Raw genomic sequence first — 27,154 nt, forward strand, 5'->3', positions numbered from 1 at the left:
GCGAGAAATCGTCGTTTTGCATCGAAATATGCGGTTTTCTGTAAGAATTTTGATGATTTCGGGCAGAATTCTGCTGTTTTCTTGCAATTCAGCCGTAAAATCTTGGTAAAAAGTGATGATTTTGTAGATTTTGTGCTCATCTTTGCGAATTCAAGCCAGAAAACAACGAAAATCGGCGAGAAATCGTTGTTTTGCATAAAAATATGCGGTTTTCTGTAAGAATTTTGATGATTTCGTGCAGAATTCTGCTGTTTTCTTGCAATTCAGCCGTCGAATCTTGGTATAAAGTCATGATTTTGTAGATTTCGTGCTCTTATTTGCGAATTCAAGCCAGAAAACAACGAAAATCGGCGAGAAATCGTCGTTTTGCATCGAAAAATGCGGTTTTCTGTAAGAATTTTGTTGATTTCGTGCAGAATTCTGCTGTTTTCTTGCAATTCAGCCGTTGAATCTTGGTAAAAAGTCATGATTTTGTAGATTTCGTGCTCTTCTTTGCGAATTCAAGCCAGAAAACAACGAAAATCGGCGAGATATCGTCGTTTTGCATCGAAATATGCGGTTTTCTGTAAGAATTTTGATGATTTCGTGCAGAATTCTGCTGTTTTCTTGCAATTCAGCCGTTGAATCTTGGTAAAAAGTCATGATTTTGTAGATTTCGTGCTCTTCTTTGCGAATTCAAGCCAGAAAACAACGAAAATCGGCGAGAAATCGTCGTTTTGCATCGAAATATGCGGTTTTCTGTAAGAATTTTGATGATTTCGTGCAGAATTCTGCTGTTTTCTTGCAATTCAGTAGTTGAATCTTGGTAAAAAGTCATGATTTTGTAGATTCCGTGCTCTACTTTGCGAATTCAAGATAGAAAACAACGAAAATCAGCGAGAAATCGTCGTTTTGCATCGAAATATGCGGTTTTCTCTAAGAATTTTGATGATTTCGTGTAGAATTCTGCTGTTTTCTTGCAATTCAGCCGTTGAATCTTGGTAAAAGTGATGATTTTGTAGATTTCGTGCTCTTCTTTGCGAATTCAAGCCAGAAAACAACGAAAATCGGCGAGAAATCGTTGTTTTGCATAAAAATATGCGGTTTTCTGTAAGAATTTTGATGATTTCGTGCAGAATTCTGCTGTTTTCTTGCAATTCAGCCGTCGAATCTTGGTATAAAGTCATGATTTTGTAGATTTCGTGCTCTTCTTGGCGAATTCAAGATAGAAAACAACGAAAATCGGCGAGAAATCGTTGTTTTGCATCGAAATATGCAGTTTTCTCTAAGAATTTTGATGATTTCGTGCAGAATTCTGCTGTTTTCTTGCAATTCAGCCGTTGAATCTTGGTAAAAAGTCATGATTTTGTAGATTTCGTGCTCTTCTTTGCGAACTCAAGCCAGAAAACAACGAAAATCGGCGAGAAATCGTCGTTTTGCATCGAAATATGCGGTTTTCTGTAAGAATTTTGATGATTTCGTGCAGAATTCTGCTGTTTTCTTGCAATTCAGCCGTCGAATCTTGGTATAAAGTCATGATTTTGTAGATTTCGTGCTCTTCTTTGCAAATTCAAGCCAGAAAACAACGAAAATCGGCGAGAAATCGTCGTTTTGCATCGAAAAATGCGGTTTTCTGTAAGAATTTTGTTGATTTCGTGCAGAATTCTGCTGTTTTCTTGCAATTCAGCCGTTGAATCTTGGTAAAAAGTCATGATTTTGTAGATTTCGTGCTCTTCTTTGAGAATTCAAGCCAGAAAACAACGAAAATCGGCGAGATATCGTCGTTTTGCATCGAAATATGCGGTTTTCTGTAAGAATTTTGATGATTTCGTGCAGAATTCTGCTGTTTTCTTGCAATTCAGCCGTTGAATCTTGGTAAAAAGTCATGATTTTGTAGATTTCGTGCTCTTCTTTGCGAATTCAAGCCAGAAAACAACGAAAATCGGCGAGAAATCGTCGTTTTGCATCGAAATATGCGGTTTTCTCTAAGAATTTTGATGATTTCGTGCAGAATTCTGCTGTTTTCTTGCAATTCAGCCGTTGAATCTTGGTAAAAAGTGATGATTTTGTAGATTTCGTTCTCTTCTTTGCGAATTCAAGCCAGAAAACAACGAAAATCGGCAAGAAATCGTCGTTTTGCATCGAAATATGCGGTTTTCTCTTAGAATTTTGACGATTTCGTGCAGAATTCTGCTGTTTTCTTGCAATTCAGCCGTTGATTTTTGGTAAAAAGTCATGATTTTGTAGATTTCGTGCTCTCCTTTGCGAATTCAAGATAGAAAACAACGAAAATCAGCGAGAAATCGTCGTTTTGCATCGAAATATGCGGTTTTCTCTAAGAATTTTGATGATTTCGTGCAGAATTCTGCTGTTTTCTTGCAATTCAGCCGTTGAATCTTGGTAAAAAGTAATGATTTTGTAGATTTCGTGCTCTTCTTTGCAAATTCATGCCAGAAAACAACGAAAATCGGCGAGAAATCGTCGTTTTGCAACGAAATATGCGGTTTTCTGTAAGAATTTTGATGATTTCGTGCAGAATTCTGCTGTTTTCTTGCAATTCAGCCGTTGAATCTTGGTAAAAAGTCATGATTTTGTAGATTTCGTGCTCTTCTTTGCGAATTCAAGCCAGAAAACAACGAAAATCGGCGAGAAATCGTCGTTTTGCATCGAAATATGCGGTTTTCTGTAAGAATTTTGATGATTTCGTGCAGAATTCTGCTGTTTTCTTGCAATTCAGCCGTTGAATCTAGGTAAAAAGTCATGATTTTGTAGATTTCGTGCTCTTCTTGGCGAATTCAAGATAGAAAACAACGAAAATCGGCGAGAAATCGTTGTTTTGCATCGAAATATGCGGTTTTCTGTAAGAATTTTGATGATTTCGTGCAGAATTCTGCTGTTTTTTTGCAATTCATCCGTTGAATCTAGGTAAAAAGTCATGATTTTGTAGATTTCGTGCTCTTCTTGGCGAATTCAAGATAGAAAACAACGAAAATCGGCGAGAAATCGTTGTTTTGCATCGAAATATGCAGTTTTCTCTAAGAATTTTGATGATTTCGTGCAGAATTCTGCTGTTTTCTTGCAATTCAGCCGTTGAATCTTGGTAAAAAGTCATGATTTTGTAGATTTCGTGCTCTTCTTTGCGAACTCAAGCCAGAAAACAACGAAAATCGGCGAGAAATCGTCGTTTTGCATCGAAATATGCGGTTTTCAGTAAGAATTTTGATGATTTCGGGCAGAATTCTGCTGTTTTCTTGCAATTCAGCCGTAAAATCTTGGTAAAAAGTGATGATTTTGTAGATTTTGTGCTCATCTTTGCGAATTCAAGCCAGAAAACAACGAAAATCGGCGAGAAATCGTTGTTTTGCATAAAAATATGCGGTTTTCTGTAAGAATTTTGATGATTTCGTGCAGAATTCTGCTGTTTTCTTGCAATTCAGCCGTCGAATCTTGGTATAAAGTCATGATTTTGTAGATTTCGTGCTCTTATTTGCGAATTCAAGCCAGAAAACAACGAAAATCGGCGAGAAATCGTTGTTTTGCATAAAAATATGCGGTTTTCTGTAAGAATTTTGATGATTTCGTGCAGAATTCTGCTGTTTTCTTGCAATTCAGCCGTCGAATCTTGGTATAAAGTCATGATTTTGTAGATTTCGTGCTCTTATTTGCGAATTCAAGCCAGAAAACAACGAAAATCGGCGAGAAATCGTCGTTTTGCATCGAAAAATGCGGTTTTCTGTAAGAATTTTGTTGATTTCGTGCAGAATTCTGCTGTTTTCTTGCAATTCAGCCGTTGAATCTTGGTAAAAAGTCATGATTTTGTAGATTTCGTGCTCTTCTTTGCGAATTCAAGCCAGAAAACAACGAAAATCGGCGAGATATCGTCGTTTTGCATCGAAATATGCGGTTTTCTGTAAGAATTTTGATGAATTCGTGCAGGATTCTGCTGTTTTCTTGCAATTCAGTAGTTGAATCTTGGCAAAAAGTCATGATTTTGTAGATTCCGTGCTCTACTTTGCGAATTCAAGATAGAAAACAACGAAAATCAGCGAGAAATCGTCGTTTTGCATCGAAATATGCGGTTTTCTCTAAGAATTTTGATGATTTCGTGTAGAATTCTGCTGTTTTCTTGCAATTCAGCCGTTGAATCTTGGTAAAAGTGATGATTTTGTAGATTTCGTGCTCTTCTTTGCGAATTCAAGCCAGAAAACAACGAAAATCGGCGAGAAATCGTTGTTTTGCATAAAAATATGCGGTTTTCTGTAAGAATTTTGATGATTTCGTGCAGAATTCTGCTGTTTTCTTGCAATTCAGCCGTCGAATCTTGGTATAAAGTCATGATTTTGTAGATTTCGTGCTCTTTTTGGCGAATTCAAGATAGAAAACAACGAAAATCGGCGAGAAATCGTTGTTTTGCATCGAAATATGCAGTTTTCTCTAAGAATTTTGATGATTTCGTGCAGAATTCTGCTGTTTTCTTGCAATTCAGCCGTTGAATCTTGGTAAAAAGTCATGATTTTGTAGATTTCGTGCTCTTCTTTGCGAACTCAAGCCAGAAAACAACGAAAATCGGCGAGAAATCGTCGTTTTGCATCGAAATATGCGGTTTTCTGTAAGAATTTTGATGATTTCGTGCAGAATTCTGCTGTTTTCTTGCAATTCAGCCGTCGAATCTTGGTATAAAGTCATGATTTTGTAGATTTCGTGCTCTTCTTTGCAAATTCAAGCCAGAAAACAACGAAAATCGGCGAGAAATCGTCGTTTTGCATCGAAAAATGCGGTTTTCTGTAAGAATTTTGTTGATTTCGTGCAGAATTCTGCTGTTTTCTTGCAATTCAGCCGTTGAATCTTGGTAAAAAGTCATGATTTTGTAGATTTCGTGCTCTTCTTTGAGAATTCAAGCCAGAAAACAACGAAAATCGGCGAGATATCGTCGTTTTGCATCGAAATATGCGGTTTTCTGTAAGAATTTTGATGATTTCGTGCAGAATTCTGCTGTTTTCTTGCAATTCAGCCGTTGAATCTTGGTAAAAAGTCATGATTTTGTAGATTTCGTGCTCTTCTTTGCGAATTCAAGCCAGAAAACAACGAAAATCGGCGAGAAATCGTCGTTTTGCATCGAAATATGCGGTTTTCTCTAAGAATTTTGATGATTTCGTGCAGAATTCTGCTGTTTTCTTGCAATTCAGCCGTTGAATCTTAGTAGTAAGGTAGTGCCGGTTTCACTCCACGACCTTGTGGAGTGAAACCGGCATAGGTTTTGTGTCGATGACTAATTGCACATTTAACCTGCAGGTACATGTTTTGCTCCTTGTTTTTCCTTTGCTATGTTTTTAAACGAGCATGCAACCTTATCTTGCATTATTTTTTATTTATGTTTCTTTATTGCGCTTGAGTCATTTAAATGTACAGGCACTAGCACTTTCTTTAGTTGCTTATTTTAGTAAAAAATAATTTTTCTTTAGAAGCGACACTGACAATAGGTGTTTTGTAACTAAATTATTATCGCAGTCACTAGACTCAATCTCTACAGTTAATGCAGGTCAAGTTTGTTTCCATATGTAGCAGTTTGTTCATTATTCGCTGACTCAAATATGCACACGCGGAAGTGTAAGATTTCCAGCAAATGACGATATTTATGAAAACCCTAGTTATCTGATTGAAAGCAGTTTCCAGGTACATGTTTTGAACCATTTTCTTCCTTTGCTATGGTTTCCATCAAGTATGTGAACTCCAGACCTTGTGGAGTGAAACCGGCACAGGTTTTGCGTGGATGACTCATTGCACATTTAACCTGCAGGTACTTGTTTTGCTCTTTGTTTTTCCTTTGCTATGTTTTTAGACGAGCATGCAATCTAAACTTTCATTATTTTTTATTTATGTTTATTAAGAAAATGTACAGGCACTAGCACTTTCTTTTATTGCTTATTATAGTAAAAAATAACTTTTCTTTAGAAGCGACTCCGACATTGGTGTTTTGTAAATAAATTATTATCGCAGTCACTAGATTCAATCTTCACAGTAAATGCAGGTCAAGTTTGTTTCTATATGTAGCATTTCGTTCATTATTTGCTGACTCAAATATGCACACGCGGAAGGGCAAGATTTCCAGCAAATAACGATATTTATGAAAACCCTAATTATCTGATTGAAAGCAGTTTGCTGGTACATGTTTTGAACAATTTTCTTCTTTTGCTATAGTTTTCATCAAGTATGTGAAACCCGACAACCTTGTGGAGTGAAACCGGAACAAGTTTTGCGTCGATGACTCATTGCACATTTAACCTGCAGGTACATGTTTTGCCCCATGCTTTTCCATTGCTATGTTTTTAGACGTGCATGCAATCTAAACTTTTATTATTTTTTATTTATGTTCCTTCATTGCGCTTAAGTCATTTAAATGCAGTCAATAGCACTTTATTTAATTACTTATTTTAGTAAAAAATAACATTTGTTTAGAAGCGACTCTGACATAGGTGTTTTGTAAATAAATTATTATCACATTCACTAGAATCAATCTCTACAGTTAATGCAGGTCAAGTTTGTTTCCATATGTAGCAGTTCGCTCATTATTCGCTGACTCAAATATGCACACGCCGAAGTGTAAGATTTCCAGCAAATGACGATATTTGTGAAAACCCTAATTATCTGATTGAAAGCAGTTTGCTGGTACTTGTTTTGAACCATTTTCTTCCTTTGCTATAGTTTTCACCAAGTATGCGAACTCCACGATCTTGTGGAGTGAAACCGGCATAGGTTTTGCATCGATGACTTATTGCACATTTAACCTGCAGGTACTTGTTTTGCTCCATGTTTTTCCTTTGCTATGTTTTTAAACGAGCATGCTATCTAAACTTTAATCATTTTTTATTTATGTTATTTTATTGCGTTTGAGTAATTTAAATTTACAGGCACTAGCACTTTCTTCAATTGCTTATTTTAGTAAAAAATTACTTTTGTTTAGAAGCGACTCCGACATAGGTGTTTTGTAAATAAATTATTATCGCATTCACTAGATTCATTCCCTACAGTTAATGCAGGTCAAGTTTGTTTACATATGCAGCAGTTCGTTTATTATTCGCTGACTTAACTATGCACACGCGGAAGTGTAAGATTTCCATCAATTAATGATACTTATGAAAACCTAAATTATTTGATTGAAAGCAGTTTCCAGGTACATGTTTTGCACCATGTTCTTCTTTTGCTATACTTTTCATCAAATATGCGATACATTTGTCACTTTATGTATCAGTTTTTTCATTGCGCTTGAGACGTTTGAATTTTACGGGTACTGGCATTTTCTTCGATTGCTGACTTTAGTAATAAATAATTTCGGTTTAATACTCCATAAATGGTTAGGAGCGATACCGACATAGGTTCTATGTCTATGAATCGTCTTTGCAAGTCACTCGATTCATTGCTCCATTGTCGGTCTAGGTCAAGTTTGTCTTTATATGCAGCAGTTTTTTTTAACGCTAGCACAATAATAATAAATAATAATAAATGTTTATTAACGCAGAACTTATACATAAAATAAAATAATACAAATAGTAACACAAATGCAGATTAAAAATAATACAACAAGTAAATACAAATACAATACAAGTACAAACTAGATTAGGACAACAGCAGCGGTTTTTTAAATTTACCCTTTGACATACCAAAAAATTCGATTTTATCATGCCATGTGTTGACATTGGACAATGTGTTGAACATTCGAATTAAAGGACTATTTTCAAGTATGCACACGCAGCAGTGTAAGATTACAAGAAAACTATAATATTTGAGAATCCTTTTGTTTTTCCGATTTAAAGTAACTTCCAGACATATGTTTAAAACTAAGTTCTTTGTTTACGATGGTTTTAAACGAGCATACTATACACTTGGCATTTTCGATATTAGTTTCTCTATTACACTGGGGACATTTGATTTTTATGAACCCTAACTTTTGCTTCGCTCACTTCGTAGTAAATAATATTTGTCTAAAATCGTAAAAAAGTTAGTTTTAAAGTTAGTTTTAAAATCGCCTTACAAAAACGTCTTTCGGAACGCCTTAAAACGTGAGGCGTTTTTAGAGACGTTTATTGAGGCGTTTATTGAGGCGTTTTTGAGGCGTTTTTGAGGCGTTTTTTGAGACGTTTATTGAGGCGTTTTTTGAGGCGTTTTTTGAGACGTTTTTTTAAGACGTTTTTTCTTAAGGCGTTTTTGTGGAAGGAAAAATAAAACTACAGAATTATTGGTTTATTAAAAAACAACCCCAATTTAAAAAAATAATAATAAATGAGTAATTGTCTTTATTAAATCTATTACACTCAGGACTAAAAATTTGAAAGACCTAATGGGCAACTGCGGCACTTTGGGGGCGGCGGCGGCAGCCAAGCTTTTCCAATCATCACTGCAATTGAATAGAAATTATTTCTTTTTTACTCCGGAATTGTTTACTCACGAGATATCATGCAAAGGCGCTCATAAACAACTTTTCTTGTTTTAAATCTTCCCACCGTTTATTCCTCAAAAAAGACGAAAAGATATATCTAATTACATCGGCCTTAATTATAGATCGATATCCTGGATGATCATCATCATCATCTCAAAAATTTTCCTTTTCCGTGTTAACGTTAGCTGTTGTTGCTGCCCCTACGCCACTGTTTGCAGAAGTCTGGTGTGGTTGGAATGGAATGAAGTCTGGTTGGTGGTTGCGCCCATGTAGTCAGCCCTGGCTGAAAATGACGGCCGCACTTAAAAATGTGGATCATCATTTTTATTGTTTGTACTCAATGGTCTTTTACATATGGACATTGCACTAATTCTAAAAAAAAAATCTCGGTTTGTATTCAATTTAAAACAGAAAATGTATTTCTTACTTTTTGCTAAATCAACACTATTCTTTATTATAAAAAAAATTCCATAATGCAAATCATTTATTTGAAATTTCTAAAAAGTGACTGTACAGAGAAGACAAGACAACAAAGACAACGATGAAAAAAATTTAATTTAAGTTTAAAAAAAATCGGTTCCTGTGAGTATAAAAATCCGACTTCCTGAGACAGTATTGGTATTTACAAGTTGATTTCTTTCAACTTACTCACTTATTTCAGAAATTAGTTAGCGATAGCAACGACTATCATTCAACAGTAAACATTTTGAAAGAGAAAAATATTTTATTTAAAGTAAGTAAATTCTAAATTTCTTTTAATACAATAATAATAATTAAGATGTTTTATTTTTTTAGTTTCAGAATACAGATGGAGTGAAACTGCCAGCTCACTTCGAAGAGAGTGAATTAATATATGTGCGTATATTTACTTCATTTACAATTATATTGTTCAATTTTTTTAATTTTAGTTAATGTTTGTTTATTTTGCAGGGTTGTGAGACCCTCAATAAGTTCATGAGTTCACACTCCTAGTGTGCCGCCGCTTCTGACGAGGCTACAACCATTGTCTCCAGTTCAGACAACTACGACAAAAAAACAAAGTCTCCTTAAAGAAATCTCAGTTTCAGAGTCAGCAGGTTCATCTTTCTATAGCTCGAACGAAGAGGCGGTGGATGTCGAAGACTCTACAGTGTCTACACTTCGAAGTTGTCGGAGACGACTGGTGATTGAGAAGAAGAAACAAATGCACTATTTGGAGGACATCGAGAGGGTTCTGCAACAGCTACAGAGCAAGGAAGACAATTTTCTATCGTTTCTGCAAGAAAAACGCCAAAAATTAGCTAAAGAGATTCAGTCTTAACAGTCAAATAAAAAAATGTGCTAATGTGATTGAACAAATTTCAACTTATTTATAATTAAACAATTCTACAAAATTGCTTTATTTTATTTTTGTGAACTGTTTATCTGCTTGTTTATCGATACATCATTTTAAAGTTATGATAGATCATGTGTCGAAATGGAGTTGTAGTAATTTTTATCATTATTCTTTAGGTTTTGTCATTTTTCTTTCGTTGTCAATTGCAATATTATTAATGTATTTACAAAACATGCTAAAATCAAACGCCAAAAATTAGCTAAAGAGATTCAGTCTTAACAGTCAAATAAAAAAGTGTGCTAATGTGATTGAACAAATTTCAACTTATTTATAATTAAACAATTCTACAAAATTGCTTTATTTTATTTTTGTGAACTGTTTATCTGCTTGTTTATCGATACATCATTTTAAAGTTATGATAGATCATGTGTCGAAATCGAGTTGTAGTAATTTTTATCATTATTCTTTAGGTTTTGTCATTTTTCTTTCGTTGTCAATTGCAATATTATTAATGTATTTACAAATCATGCTAAAATCAAACTTTAACAAAATAAACAATTAAATTTAATGTCTATTAATTTATTGTTTAAGAAATTAGACAGACTTTTTATTGTAATTAAAATAATTTAATTTGTTGCTTTAATTTAATCAAAGATCGAATATGTTGCTTAATCCTCTCCTGATAAATTTTGATAACAATGAAATTCTCACGACCAGGAAACTTCCTGTTTGAAAATTTGAACATAGTCGTTTACTCTAGAAATTATATATCTGTTCATAGATTCGCCAATTCTCCGCTGATCAACAATATGTCTTTTCGAAGAAATTTGTATGTTTGAAGTTTCTAAGTTGTTGTTCTTAAATCTATTCATAAAACGATGGTATAGAATCCTAGATTTATCGATTCTTAATATTTTGATAATTGCAGACATTTTCGTATAATTGAAAATGCTATAAATTACAAACAACTTGCTTTAAAGACAAAATTGCATACATTTATTTTTGAAATTCCGATGCGGTGGACACTTTTAGAAATTTGAATAATTTCCTGACTATAATATAGCACATGGCTCATATTACTAGTGTCGTAAATTTATAAGTTAAAAATTGTCTATTCATGTAATATTTATCTTTGCAAAAACTTTGGAATTTAAAAATCTATGCTTTTGTGTTTGTACTATCGGCGACACGGAAATGTGAATGACTTTTTCGTTGTCATGGATTTTTCTCTGAATTTCCATAATGTAAATCAGACTTTGATCAGTGGCGTTCTTTCTGATCTCTCTCGAAACATTTTATTTTACCTATACAACTCTTACTAATCAGCAGCCACTGCTCTTAGCGACCGATTTTCATCAAATTTTGCAATAGCGCTTGGTTTTTCGACTAAAGTTCAATATTTTGCCGATTTTAACTAACTGCTGTCATCAATTGTCATAAATGACAATTAGAAGTGCGCCTATGATTTAAAGTGAAAATTACGCTAAACAATTTTGCCGTACACATTTTGGTGTCGTCGATAGTATGTATGATGACATGAAATCATCAAGAAACAAGAAAACTGTAATTTGTTTCTGCTAGTGATCAGAATAAATACGTCAATGTATTTGTACATCAATGTAATATTTTTATCAAATTTTATAAAGCCCGGTATATTTCAAAGGTTTTCCAACAAAAACGAATTAACTGACCAATGAAACAATTTACAAGAATGGTATCAATCAAATATATTTTATAAAATTTTTGATAAACTTGAAGAACTCGCTCAAAAAGATTCAGGATTAGCAATATTCAAAAATTTAGGTTTAAAATTTAATGTTAGCCAACATGATCACCTCAAATTTGGTTATTCTACATTTGTTAAGAGACCAAATTTTATAAAAGACAAACGACCTGTCATTAATGTTTACAACAAATATCCAAAAAGTAATTACTTTTTACATATATGTACATTTTTTTGTTATATGACCGCGGTCATGAAAAATGCAAGCTTGCACATCCAGGAAAGTTCATTGAATTTAAATTTTTTAAAATAAACTAATATTTGACAGCGTACTCTGTCAAATACAGACACAGCGGGATGTCGGTACTTGAACCGTACTCTTAAATTTTTATGAGAGATCGGGATAAGTTGGAGAAATAGACTGTAGATATTTTCTCCGAGCACTGACTTGTCCTGCAAAAAAAAAATTCAAGCTCAACTGTTTTAAAATGGCAAAACTTCAGTGCAAACCTTAATTAAGTAATTATTATAATTATTTCATCGACTACAACATGAGCGATTGTAAGAAATACATTTTCTGTTTCAAATTGAATACAAACAGATTTTTTTTTTTAGAATTAGTGCAATGTCCATAAGTAAAGGACCATTGAGTACAAACAATAAAAATGATGATCCACATTTTTAAGTGCGGCCGTCATTTTCAGCGAGGGCTGACTACATGGACGCAACCACCAATATCATCATTCCAACCATACCAGACGTCTGCAAACAGTGGTGTAGCGGCAGCACCAACAGCTAACGATAAAACAGAAAACGACAAATTTTGAGATGATGATGATGATCATCCAGGATATCGATCTGTAATTAAGGCCGATGTAATTAAAGAAGTCTTTTCGTCTTTTTTGAGGAATAAACGGTGGGAAGATTTAAAACAAGAAAAATTGCTTATGAGCGCCTTTTTATGATATCTCGAGAGTAAACAATTTCGGAGTAAAAAAGAAATAATTTCTATTCAATTGCAGTGATGATTGGAAAAGCTTGGCTGCCGCCGCCGCCCCCAAAGTGCCGCAGCTGCCCATTAGGCCTTTCAAATTTTTAGTTCTGAGTGTAATAGATTTAATAAACACAATTACTCATTTATTATTATTTTTTTAAATTAGGGTTGCTTTATAATAAATCAAAAATTCTGTAGTTTTATTTTTCCCTTCACAAAAACGCCTTAAGAAAAAATGTCTTAAAAAAAACGTCACAAAAAAACGCCTCAAAAAACGCCTCAAAAAACGCCTCAATAAACGTCTCTAAAAACGCCTCACGTTTTAAGGCGTTTCGAAAGACGTTTTTGTAAGGCGATTTAAAAACTAATTATTTTTTACGATTTTAGACAAATATTGTTTCCTACGAAGTGAGCAAAGCAAATGTCAGTTTCCATAAAATTCACTCCACAAGGTCGGAAACCGGCATAGGTCGATGACTCATTGCACATTTAACCTGCAGGTACATGTTTTGCTCCTTGTTTTTTCTTTGCTATGTTTTAAACGAGCATGCAACCTAAACTTGCATTATTTTTTTATTTATGTTTCATTATTGCCGTTGAGTCATTTAAATGTACAGGCACTAGCACTTTCTTTAGTTGCTTATTTTAGTAAAAAATATTTTTTCTTTAGGAGCGACTAGACTCAATCTCTGCAGTTAATGCAGGTCAAATTTGTGTCCATATGTAGCAGTTTGTTCATTATTCGCTGACTCAAATATGCACACGCGGAGGTGTAAGATTTCCAGCAAATGACGATATTTATGAAAACCCTAAATATCTGATTGAAAGCAGTTTCCAGGTACATGTTTTGAACAATTTTCTTCCTTTGCTATGGTTTTCGTCAAGTATGTGAACTCCAGACCTTGTGGAGTGAAACCGGCATAGATTTTGCGTCGATGACTCATTGCACATTTAACCTGCAGGTACTTGTCTTGCATCATGTTTTTCTTTTGCGATGTTTTTAAACGAGCATGCTAAAATCAATACTTTAATCATTTTTTATTTATGTTTTTTTATTGCGCGTGAGTAATTTAAATTTACAGGCACTAACACTTTCTTCATCTGCTTATTTTAGTAAAAAATAACTTTTGTTTAGGAGCGACTCTGACATAGGTGTTTTGTAAATAAATTATTAACGCAGTCACTAGATTCAATCTCCACAGTTAATGCAGGTCAAGTTTGTTTACATATGCAGCAGTTCGTTTATTATTCGCTGACTCCAATATGCACACGCAGAAGTGTAAAATTTCCAGCAAATGATGATATTTATGAAAACCTTTATTATCTGATTGAAAGCTGTTTCCAGGTACATGTTTAGAACCATGTTCTTCCTTTGCTATAGTTTTAATCAAGTATGCGATACATTTACCACTTGTATGTATGTATCAGTTTTTTCATTGCGGTTGAGACATTTAAATATTACGGGTTCTGGCATTTTCTTCGAGTGCTGACTTTAGTAATAAATAATTTCGGTTTAATACTCCATAAATGGTTAGGAGCGATACCGACATAGGTTCTATTTCTACGAATCATCTTTGTAAGTCACTCGATTCATTGCTCCATTGTTAGTCTAGGTCAAGTTTGTTTTTATACGTAGCAGTCTTTTTTAACGCTAAGACAAGTATGCACACGCAGCAGTGTAAGATTACAAGAAAACCATAATATTTGAGAAACTCTTTGTTTTTCCGATTTAAAGTAACTTCCAGACATATATTTAAAACTAAGATCTTTGTTTGCAATGGTTTTAAACGAGCATGCTATACACTTGGCAATTTCGATATTAGTTTCTCTATTACACTCGGGACATTTCAATTTTATGGAAACTGACTTTTGCTTTGCTCACTTCGTAGGAAACAATATTTGTCTAAAATCGTAAAAAATACTTAGTTTTTAAATCGCCTTACAAAAACGTCTTTCGAAACGCCTTAAAACGTGAGGCGTTTTTTGAGGCGTTTTTTGAGACGTTTTTTGAGGCGTTTTTTGAGACGTTTATTGAGGCGTTTTTTGAGACGTTTTTTGAGACGTTTATTGAGGCGTTTTTTGAGGCGTTTTTTGAGGCGTTTTTTGAGACGTTTTTTGAGACGTTTTTTTAACACGTTTTTTCTTAAGACGTTTTTGTGGAGGGAAAAAATAAAACTACAGAATTATTGATTTATTAAAAAGCAACCCTAATTTAAAAAAATAATAATAAATGAGTAATTGTGTTTATTAAATCTATTACACTCAGAACCAAAAATTTGAAAGGCCTAATGGGCAGCTGAGGCACTTTGGGGGCGGCGGCGGCGGCGGCAGCCAAGCTTTTTCAATCATCACTGCAATTCAATAAAAATTATTGCTTTTTTACTCCGAAATTGTTTACTCACGAGATATCATAAAAAGGCGCTCATAAGCAACTTTTCTTGTTTTAAATCTTCCCACCGTTTATTCCTGAAAAGGGACGAAAAACTTCTCTAATTATATCGGCCTTAATTACAGATCGATATCCTGGATGATCATCATCAACATCTCAAAATTTTACCAATTTTTCCATTTCCGTTTTAACGTTAGCTGTTGTTGCTGTCGCTACGCCACTGTTTGCAGACGTCTGGTATGGTTGGAATGATGATATTGGTGGTTGCGTCCATGTAGTCAGCCCTCGCTGAAAATGACGGCCGCACTTAAAAATGTGGATCATCATTTTTATTGTTTGTACTCAATGGTCCTTTACTTATGGACATTGCACTAATTCTAAAAAAAAAAATCTGTTTGTATTCAATTTGAAACAGAAAATGTATTTCTTACAATCGCTCATGTTGTAGTCGATGAAATAATTATAATAATTACTTAATTAAGGTTTGCACTGAAGTTTTGCCACTTTAAAACAGTTGAGCTTGAATTTTTTTTTTGCAGGACAAGTCAGTGCTCGGAGAAAATATCTACAGTCTATTTCTCCAACTTATCCCGATCTCTCATAAAAATTTAAGAGTACGGTTCAAGTACCGACATCCCGCTGTGTCTGTATTTGACAGAGTACGCTGTCAAATATTAGTTTATTTTAAAAAATTTAAATTCAATGAACTTTCCTGGATGTGCAAGCTTGCATTTTTCATGACCGCGGTCATATAACAAAAAAATGTACATATATGTAAAAAGTAATTACTTTTTGGATATTTGTTGTAAACATTAATGACAGGTCGTTTGTCTTTTATAAAATTTGGTCTTTTAACAAATGTAGAATAACCAAATTTGAGGTGATCATGTTGGCTAACATTAAATTTTAAACCTAAATTTTTGAATATTGCTAATCCTGAATCTTTTTGAGCGAGTTCTTCAAGTTTATCAAAAATTTTATAAAATATATTTGATTGATACCATTCTTGTAAATTGTTTCATTGGTCAGTTAATTCGTTTTTGTTGGAAAACCTTTGAAATATACCGGGCTTTATAAAATTTGATAAAAATATTACATTGATGTACAAATACATTGACGTATTTATTCTGATCACTAGCAGAAACAAATTACAGTTTTCTTGTTTCTTGATGATTTCATGTCATCATACATACTATCGACGACACCAAAATGTGTACGGCAAAATTGTTTAGCGTAATTTTCACTTTAAATCATAGGCGCACTTCTAATTGTCATTTATGACAATTGATGACAGCAGTTAGTTAAAATCGGCAAAATATTGAACTTTAGTCGAAAAACCAAGCGCTATTGCAAAATTTGATGAAAATCGGTCGCTAAGAGCAGTGGCTGCTGATTAGTAAGAGTTGTATATGTAAAATAAAATGTTTCGAGAGAGATCAGAAAGAACGCCACTGATCAAAGTCTGATTTACATTATGGAAATTCAGAGAAAAATCCATGACAACGAAAAAGTCATTCACATTTCCGTGTCGCCGATAGTACAAACACAAAAGCATAGATTTTTAAATTCCAAAGTTTTTGCAAAGATAAATATTACATGAATAGACAATTTTTAACTTATAAATTTACGACACTAGTAATATGAGCCATGTGCTATATTATAGTCAGGAAATTATTCAAATTTCTAAAAGTGTCCACCGCATCGGAATTTCAAAAATAAATGTATGCAATTTTGTCTTTAAAGCAAGTTGTTTGTAATTTATAGCATTTTCAATTATACGAAAATGTCTGCAATTATCAAAATATTAAGAATCGATAAATCTAGGATTCTATACCATCGTTTTATGAATAGATTTAAGAACAACAACTTAGAAACTTCAAACATACAAATTTCTTCGAAAAGACATATTGTTGATCAGCGGAGAATTGGCGAATCTATGAACAGATATATAATTTCTAGAGTAAACGACTATGTTCAAATTTTCAAACAGGAAGTTTCCTGGTCGTGAGAATTTCATTGTTATCAAAATTTATCAGGAGAGGATTAAGCAACATATTCGATCTTTGATTAAATTAAAGCAACAAATTAAATTATTTTAATTACAATAAAAAGTCTGTCTAATTTCTTAAACAATAAATTAATAGACATTAAATTTAATTGTTTATTTTGTTAAAGTTTGATTTTAGCATGATTTGTAAATACATTAATAATATTGCAATTGACAACGAAAGAAAAATGACAAAACCTAAAGAATAATGATAAAAATTACTACAACTCGATTTCGACACATGATCTATCATAACTTTAAAATGATGTATCGATAAACAAGCAGATAAACAGTTCACAAAAATAAAATAAAGCAATTTTGTAGAATTGTTTAATTATAAATAAGTTGAAATTTGTTCAATCACATTAGCACACTTTTTTATTTGACTGTTAAGACTGAATCTCTTTAGCTAATTTTTGGCGTTTGATTTTAGCATGTTTTGTAAATACATTAATAATATTGCAATTGACAACGAAAGAAAAATGACAAAACCTAAAGAATAATGATAAAAATTACTACAACTCCATTTCGACACATGATCTATCATAACTTTAAAATGATGTATCGATAAACAAGCAGATAAACAGTTCACAAAAATAAAATAAAGCAATTTTGTAGAATTGTTTAATTATAAATAAGTTGAAATTTGTTCAATCACATTAGCACATTTTTTTATTTGACTGTTAAGACTGAATCTCTTTAGCTAATTTTTGGCGTTTTTCTTGCAGAAACGATAGAAAATTGTCTTCCTTGCTCTGTAGCTGTTGCAGAACCCTCTCGATGTCCTCCAAATAGTGCATTTGTTTCTTCTTCTCCATCACCAGTCGTCTCCGACAACTTCGAAGTGTAGACACTGTAGAGTCTTCGACATCCACCGCCTCTTCGTTCGAGCTATAGAAAGATGAACCTGCTGACTCTGAAACTGAGATTTCTTTAAGGAGACTTTGTTTTTTTGTCGTAGTTGTCTGAACTGGAGACAATGGTTGTAGCCTCGTCAGAAGCGGCGGCACACTAGGAGTGTGAACTCATGAACTTATTGAGGGTCTCACAACCCTGCAAAATAAACAAACATTAACTAAAATTAAAAAAATTGAACAATATAATTGTAAATGAAGTAAATATACCCACATATATTAATTCACTCTCTTCGAAGTGAGCTGGCAGTTTCACTCCATCTGTATTCTGAAACTAAAAAAATAAAACATCTTAATTATTATTATTGTATTAAAAGAAATTTAGAATTTACTTACTTTAAATAAAATATTTTTCTCTTTCAAAATGTTTACTGTTGAATGATAGTCGTTGCTATCGCTAACTAATTTCTGAAATAAGTGAGTAAGTTGAAAGAAATCAACTTGTAAATACCAATACTGTCTCAGGAAGTCGGATTTTTATACTCACAGGAAGCGATTTTTTTTAAACTTAAATTAAATTTTTTCATCGTTGTCTTTGTTGTCTTGTCTTCTCTGTACAGTCACTTTTTAGAAATTTCAAATAAATGATTTGCATTATGGAATTTTTTTTATAATAAAGAATAGTGTTGATTTAGCAAAAAGTAAGAAATACATTTTCTGTTTTAAATTGAATACAAACCGAGATTTTTTTTTTTAGAATTAGTGCAATGTCCATATGTAAAAGACCATTGAGTACAAACAATAAAAATGATGATCCACATTTTTAAGTGCGGCCGTCATTTTCAGCCAGGGCTGACTACATGGGCGCAACCACCAACCAGACTTCATTCCATTCCAACCACACCAGACTTCTGCAAACAGTGCCGTAGGGGCAGCAACAACAGCTAACGTTAACACGGAAAAGGAAAATTTTTGAGATGATGATGATGATCATCCAGGATATCGATCTATAATTAAGGCCGATGTAATTAGATATATCTTTTCGTCTTTTTTGAGGAATAAACGGTGGGAAGATTTAAAACAAGAAAAGTTGTTTATGAGCGCCTTTGCATGATATCTCGTGAGTAAACAATTCCGGAGTAAAACAGAAATAATTTCTATTCAATTGCAGTGATGATTGGAAAAGCTTGGCTGCCGCCGCCGCCCCCAAAGTGCCGCAGTTGCCCATTAGGTCTTTCAAATTTTTAGTCCTGAGTGTAATAGATTTAATAAAGACAATTACTCATTTATTATTATTTTTTTAAATTGGGGTTGTTTTTTAATAAACCAATAATTCTGTAGTTTTATTTTTCCTTCCACAAAAACGCCTTAAGAAAAAACGTCTTAAAAAAACGTCTCAAAAAACGCCTCAAAAAACGCCTCAATAAACGTCTCAAAAAACGCCTCAAAAACGCCTCAAAAACGCCTCAATAAACGCCTCAATAAACGTCTCTAAAAACGCCTCACGTTTTAAGGCGTTCCGAAAGACGTTTTTGTAAGGCGATTTTAAAACTAACTTTAAAACTAACTTTTTTACGATTTTAGACAAATATTATTTACTACGAAGTGAGCGAAGCAAAAGTTAGGGTTCATAAAAATCAAATGTCCCCAGTGTAATAGAGAAACTAATATCGAAAATGCCAAGTGTATAGTATGCTCGTTTAAAACCATCGCAAACAAAGAACTTAGTTTTAAACATATGTCTGGAAGTTACTTTAAATCGGAAAAACAAAAGGATTCTCAAATATTATAGTTTTCTTGTAATCTTACACTGCTGCGTGTGCATACTTGAAAATAGTCCTTTAATTCGAATGTTCAACACATTGTCCAATGTCAACACATGGCATGATAAAATCGAATTTTTTGGTATGTCAAAGGGTAAATTTAAAAAACCGCTGCTGTTGTCCTAATCTAGTTTGTACTTGTATTGTATTTGTATTTACTTGTTGTATTATTTTTAATCTGCATTTGTGTTACTATTTGTATTATTTTATTTTATGTATAAGTTCTGCGTTAATAAACATTTATTATTATTTATTATTATTGTGCTAGCGTTAAAAAAAACTGCTGCATATAAAGACAAACTTGACCTAGACCGACAATGGAGCAATGAATCGAGTGACTTGCAAAGACGATTCATAGACATAGAACCTATGTCGGTATCGCTTCTAACCATTTATGGAGTATTAAACCGAAATTATTTATTACTAAAGTCAGCAATCGAAGAAAATGCCAGTACCCGTAAAATTCAAACGTCTCAAGCGCAATGAAAAAACTGATACATAAAGTGACAAATGTATCGCATATTTGATGAAAAGTATAGCAAAAGAAGAACATGGTGCAAAACATGTACCTGGAAACTGCTTTCAATCAAATAATTTAGGTTTTCATAAGTATCATTAATTGATGGAAATCTTACACTTCCGCGTGTGCATAGTTAAGTCAGCGAATAATAAACGAACTGCTGCATATGTAAACAAACTTGACCTGCATTAACTGTAGGGAATGAATCTAGTGAATGCGATAATAATTTATTTACAAAACACCTATGTCGGAGTCGCTTCTAAACAAAAGTAATTTTTTACTAAAATAAGCAATTGAAGAAAGTGCTAGTGCCTGTAAATTTAAATTACTCAAACGCAATAAAATAACATAAATAAAAAATGATTAAAGTTTAGATAGCATGCTCGTTTAAAAACATAGCAAAGGAAAAACATGGAGCAAAACAAGTACCTGCAGGTTAAATGTGCAATAAGTCATCGATGCAAAACCTATGCCGGTTTCACTCCACAAGATCGTGGAGTTCGCATACTTGGTGAAAACTATAGCAAAGGAAGAAAATGGTTCAAAACAAGTACCAGCAAACTGCTTTCAATCAGATAATTAGGGTTTTCACAAATATCGTCATTTGCTGGAAATCTTACACTTCGGCGTGTGCATATTTGAGTCAGCGAATAATGAGCGAACTGCTACATATGGAAACAAACTTGACCTGCATTAACTGTAGAGATTGATTCTAGTGAATGTGATAATAATTTATTTACAAAACACCTATGTCAGAGTCGCTTCTAAACAAATGTTATTTTTTACTAAAATAAGTAATTAAATAAAGTGCTATTGACTGCATTTAAATGACTTAGGCGCAATGAAGGAACATAAATAAAAAATAATAAAAGTTTAGATTGCATGCACGTCTAAAAACATAGCAATGGAAAAGCATGGGGCAAAACATGTACCTGCAGGTTAAATGTGCAATGAGTCATCGACGCAAAACTTGTCCCGGTTTCACTCCACAAGGTTGTCGGGTTTCTCATACTTGATGAAAACTATAGCAAAAGAAGAAAATTGTTCAAAACATGTACCAGCAAACTGCTTTCAATCAGATAATTAGGGTTTTCATAAATATCGTTATTTGCTGGAAATCTTGCCCTTCCGCGTGTGCATATTTGAGTCAGCAAATAATGAACGAAATGCTACATATAGAAACAAACTTGACCTGCATTTACTGTGAAGATTGAATCTAGTGACTGCGATAATAATTTATTTACAAAACACCAATGTCGGAGTCGCTTCTAAAGAAAAGTTATTTTTTACTATAATAAGCAATAAAAGAAAGTGCTAGTGCCTGTACATTTTCTTAATAAACATAAATAAAAAATAATGAAAGTTTAGATTGCATGCTCGTCTAAAAACATAGCAAAGGAAAAACAAAGAGCAAAACAAGTACCTGCAGGTTAAATGTGCAATGAGTCATCCACGCAAAACCTGTGCCGGTTTCACTCCACAAGGTCTGGAGTTCACATACTTGATGGAAACCATAGCAAAGGAAGAAAATGGTTCAAAACATGTACCTGGAAACTGCTTTCAATCAGATAACTAGGGTTTTCATAAATATCGTCATTTGCTGGAAATCTTACACTTCCGCGTGTGCATATTTGAGTCAGCGAATAATGAACAAACTGCTACATATGGAAACAAACTTGACCTGCATTAACTGTAGAGATTGAGTCTAGTGACTGCGATAATAATTTAGTTACAAAACACCTATTGTCAGTGTCGCTTCTAAAGAAAAATTATTTTTTACTAAAATAAGCAACTAAAGAAAGTGCTAGTGCCTGTACATTTAAATGACTCAAGCGCAATAAAGAAACATAAATAAAAAATAATGCAAGATAAGGTTGCATGCTCGTTTAAAAACATAGCAAAGGAAAAACAAGGAGCAAAACATGTACCTGCAGGTTAAATGTGCAATTAGTCATCGACACAAAACCTATGCCGGTTTCACTCCACAAGGTCGTGGAGTGAAACCGGCACTACCTTACTACTAATCTTGGTAAAAAGTGATGATTTTGTAGATTTCGTTCTCTTCTTTGCGAATTCAAGCCAGAAAACAACGAAAATCGGCAAGAAATCGTCGTTTTGCATCGAAATATGCGGTTTTCTCTTAGAATTTTGACGATTTCGTGCAGAATTCTGCTGTTTTCTTGCAATTCAGCCGTTGATTCTTGGTAAAAAGTCATGATTTTGTAGATTTCGTGCTCTCCTTTGCGAATTCAAGATAGAAAACAACGAAAATCAGCGAGAAATCGTCGTTTTGCATCGAAATATGCGGTTTTCTCTAAGAATTTTGATGATTTCGTGCAGAATTCTGCTGTTTTCTTGCAATTCAGCCGTTGAATCTTGGTAAAAAGTAATGATTTTGTAGATTTCGTGCTCTTCTTTGCAAATTCATGCCAGAAAACAACGAAAATCGGCGAGAAATCGTCGTTTTGCAACGAAATATGCGGTTTTCTGTAAGAATTTTGATGATTTCGTGCAGAATTCTGCTGTTTTCTTGCAATTCAGCCGTTGAATCTTGGTAAAAAGTCATGATTTTGTAGATTTCGTGCTCTTCTTTGCGAATTCAAGCCAGAAAACAACGAAAATCGGCGAGAAATCGTCGTTTTGCATCGAAATATGCGGTTTTCTGTAAGAATTTTGATGATTTCGTGCAGAATTCTGCTGTTTTCTTGCAATTCAGCCGTTGAATCTAGGTAAAAAGTCATGATTTTGTAGATTTCGTGCTCTTCTTGGCGAATTCAAGATAGAAAACAACGAAAATCGGCGAGATATCGTCGTTTTGCATCGAAATATGCGGTTTTCTGTAAGAATTTTGATGATTTCGTGCAGAATTCTGCTGTTTTCTTGCAATTCAGCCGTTGAATCTTGGTAAAAAGTCATGATTTTGTAGATTTCGTGCTCTTCTTTGCGAATTCAAGCCAGAAAACAACGAAAATCGGCGAGAAATCGTCGTTTTGCATCGAAATATGCGGTTTTCTGTAAGAATTTTGATGATTTCGTGCAGAATTCTGCTGTTTTCTTGCAATTCAGTAGTTGAATTTTGGTAAAAAGTCATGATTTTGTAGATTCCGTGCTCTACTTTGCGAATTCAAGATAGAAAACAACGAAAATCAGCGAGAAATCGTCGTTTTGCATCGAAATATGCGGTTTTCTCTAAGAATTTTGATGATTTCGTGTAGAATTCTGCTGTTTCCTTGCAATTCAGCCGTTGAATCTTGGTAAAAGTGCTGATTTTGTAGATTTCGTGCTCTTCTTTGCGAATTCAAGCCAGAAAACAACGAAAATCGGCGAGAAATCGTCGTTTTGCATCGAAATATGCGGTTTTCTGTAAGAATTTTGATGATTTCGTGCAGAATTCTGCTGTTGTCTTGCAATTCAGCCGTTGAATCTTGGTAAAAAGTTATGATTTAGTAGATTTCGTGCTCTTCTTTGCGAATTCCAGCCAGAAAACAACGAAAATCGGCGAGAAATAATCGTTTTGCATCGAAATATGCGGTTTTCTGTAAGAATTTTGATGATTTCGTGCAGAATTCTGCTGTTTTCTTGCAATTCAGCCGTTGAATCTTGGTAAAAAGTCATGATTTTGTAGATTTCGTGCTCTTCTTTGCGAATTCAAGCCAGAAAACAACGAAAATCGGCGAGAAATAATCGTTTTGCATCGAAATATGCGGTTTTCTGTAAGAATTTTGATGATTTCGTGCAGAATTCTGCTGCTTTCTTGCAATTCAGCCGTTGAATCTTGGTAAAAAGTCATGATTTTGTAGATTTCGTGCTCCTCTTTGCGAATTCAAGCCAGAAAACCACGAAAATCGGCGCGAAATCGTCGTTTTGCATCGAAATATGCGGTTTTCTCTAAGAATTTCGATGATTTCGTGCAGAATTCTGCTGTTTTCTTGCAATTCAGCCGTTGAATCTTGGTAAAAAGTGATAATTTTGTAGATTTCGTGCTCTTCTTTGCGAATTCAAGCCAGAAAACAACGAAAATCGGCGAGAAATCGTCGTTTTGCATCGAAATATGCGGTTTTCTCTAAGAATTTTGACGATTTCGTGCAGAATTCTGCTGTTTTCTTGCAATTCAGCTGTTGAATCTAGGTAAAAAGTCATGATTTTGTAGATTTCGTGCTCTTCTTGGCGAATTCAAGATAGAAAACAACGAAAATCGGCGAAAAATCGTTGTTTTGCATCGAAATATGCAGTTTTCTCTAAGAATTTTGATGATTTCGTGCAGAGTTCTGCTGTTTTCTTGCAATTCAGCCGTTGAATCTTGGTAAAAAGTGATGATTTTGTAGATTTCGTGCTCTTCTTTGCGAATTAGTCAGAAAACAACGAAAATCGGCGAGAAATCGTCGTTTTGCATCGAAATATGCGGTTTTCTCTAACAATTTTGATGATTTCGTGCAGAATTCTGCTGTTTTCTTGCAATTCAGCCGTTGAATCTTGGTAAAAAGTGATGATTTTGTAGATTTCGTTCTCTTCTTTGCGAATTCAAGCCAGAAAACAACGAAAATCGGCAAGAAATCGTCGTTTTGCATCGAAATATGCGGTTTTCTCTTAGAATTTTGACGATTTCGTGCAGAATTCTGCTGTTTTCTTGCAATTCAGCCGTTGATTCTTGGTAAAAAGTCATGATTTTGTAGATTTCGTGCTCTCCTTTGCGAATTCAAGATAGAAAACAACGAAAATCAGCGAGAAATCGTCGTTTTGCATCGAAATATGCGGTTTTCTCTAAGAATTTTGATGATTTCGTGCAGAATTCTGCTGTTTTCTTGCAATTCAGCCGTTGAATCTTGGTAAAAAGTCATGATTTTGTAGATTTCGTGCTCTTCTTTGCAAATTCATGCCAGAAAACAACGAAAATCGGCGAGAAATCGTCGTTTTGCAACGAAATATGCGGTTTTCTGTAAGAATTTTGATGATTTCGTGCAGAATTCTGCTGTTTTCTTGCAATTCAGCCGTTGAATCTTGGTAAAAAGTCATGATTTTGTAGATTTCGTGCTCTTCTTTGCGAATTCAAGCCAGAAAACAACGAAAATCGGCGAGAAATCGTCGTTTTGCATCGAAATATGCGGTTTTCTGTAAGAATTTTGATGATTTCGTGCAGAATTCTGCTGTTTTCTTGCAATTCAGCCGTTGAATCTAGGTAAAAAGTCATGATTTTGTAGATTTCGTGCTCTTCTTGGCGAATTGAAGATAGAAAACAACGAAAATCGGCGAGAAATCGTTGTTTTGCATCGAAATATGCGGTTTTCTGTAAGAATTTTGATGATTTCGTGCGGAATTCTGCTGTTTTTTTGCAATTCAGCCGTTGAATCTAGGTAAACAGTCATGATTTTGTAGATTTCGTGCTCTTCTTGGCGAATTCAAGATAGAAAACAACGAAAATCGGCGAGAAATCGTTGTTTTGCATCGAAATATGCAGTTTTCTCTAAGAATTTTGATGATTTCGTGCAGAATTCTGCTGTTTTCTTGCAATTCAGCCGTTGAATCTTGGTAAAAAGTCATGATTTTGTAGATTTCGTGCTCTTCTTTGCGAACTCAAGCCAGAAAACAACGAAAATCGGCGAGAAATCGTCGTTTTGCATCGAAATATGCGGTTTTCTGTAAGAATTTTGATGATTTCGTGCAGAATTCTGCTGTTTTCTTGCAATTCAGCCGTAAAATCTTGGTAAAAAGTGATGATTTTGTAGATTTTGTGCTCATCTTTGCGAATTCAAGCCAGAAAACAACGAAAATCGGCGAGAAATCGTCGTTTTGCATCGAAAAATGCGGTTTTCTGTAAGAATTTTGTTGATTTCGTGCAGAATTCTGCTGTTTTCTTGCAATTCAGCCGTTGAATCTTGGTAAAAAGTCATGATTTTGTAGATTTCGTGCTCTTCTTTGCGAATTCAAGCCAGAAAACAACGAAAATCGGCGAGAAATAATCGTTTTGCATCGAAATATGCGGTTTTCTGTAAGAATTTTGATGATTTCGTGCAGAATTCTGCTGTTTTCTTGCAATTCAGCCGTTGAATCTTGGTAAAAAAACATGATTTTGTAGATTTCGTGCTCTTCTTTGCGAATTCAAGCCAGAAAACCACGAAAATCGGCGAGAAATCGTCGTTTTGCATCGAAATATGCGGTTTTCTCTAAGAATTTTGATGATTTCGTGCAGAATTCTGCTGTTTTCTTGCAATTCAGCCGTTGAATCTTGGTAAAAAGTCATGATTTTGTAGATTTCGTGCTCTTCTTTGCGAATTCAAGCCAGAAAACAACGAAAATCGGCGCGAAATCGTCGTTTTGCATCGAAATATGCGGTTTTCTGTAAGAATTTTGATGATTTCGTGCAGAATTCTGCTGTTTTCTTGCAATTCAGCCGTAGAATATTGGTAAAATGTGATGATTTTGTAGATTTCGTGCTCTTCTTTGCGAATTCAAGCCAGAAAACAACGAAAATCGGCGAGAAATCGTTGTTTTGCATCGAAATATGCGGTTTTCTGTAAGAATTTTGATGATTTCGTGCAGAATTCTGCTGTTTTCTTGCAATTCAGCCGTTGAATCTTGATAAAAAGTCATGATTTTGTAGATTTCGTGCTCTTCTTTGCGAATTCAAGCCAGAAAACAACGAAAATCGGCGAGAAATCGTCGTTTTGCATCGAAAAATGCGGTTTTCTGTAAGAATTTTGATGATTTCGTGCAGAATTCTGCTGTTTTCTTGCAATTCAGCCGTTAAATCTTGGTAAAAAGTCATGATTTTGTAGATTTCGTGCTCTTCTTTGCAAATTCAAGCCAGAAAACAACGAAAATCGGCGAGAAATCTTCGTTTTGCATCGAAATATGCGGTTTTCTATAAGAATTTTGATGATTTCGTGCAGAATTCTGCTGTTTTCTTGCAATTCAGCCGTTGAATCTTGGTAAAAAGTCATGATTTTGTAGATTCCGTGCTCATCTTTGCGAATTCAAGATAGAAAACATCGAAAATCAGCGAGAAATCGTCGTTTTGCATCGAAATATGCGGTTTTCTCCAAGAATTTTGATGATTTCGTGCAGAATTCTGCTGTTTT

Source organism: Gnatocerus cornutus, chromosome 3 (genome assembly GCF_029298725.1).
Source record: "Gnatocerus cornutus isolate USDA-ARS CGAHR chromosome 3, icGnaCorn1.1, whole genome shotgun sequence".
Taxonomy (NCBI): domain Eukaryota; kingdom Metazoa; phylum Arthropoda; class Insecta; order Coleoptera; family Tenebrionidae; genus Gnatocerus; species Gnatocerus cornutus.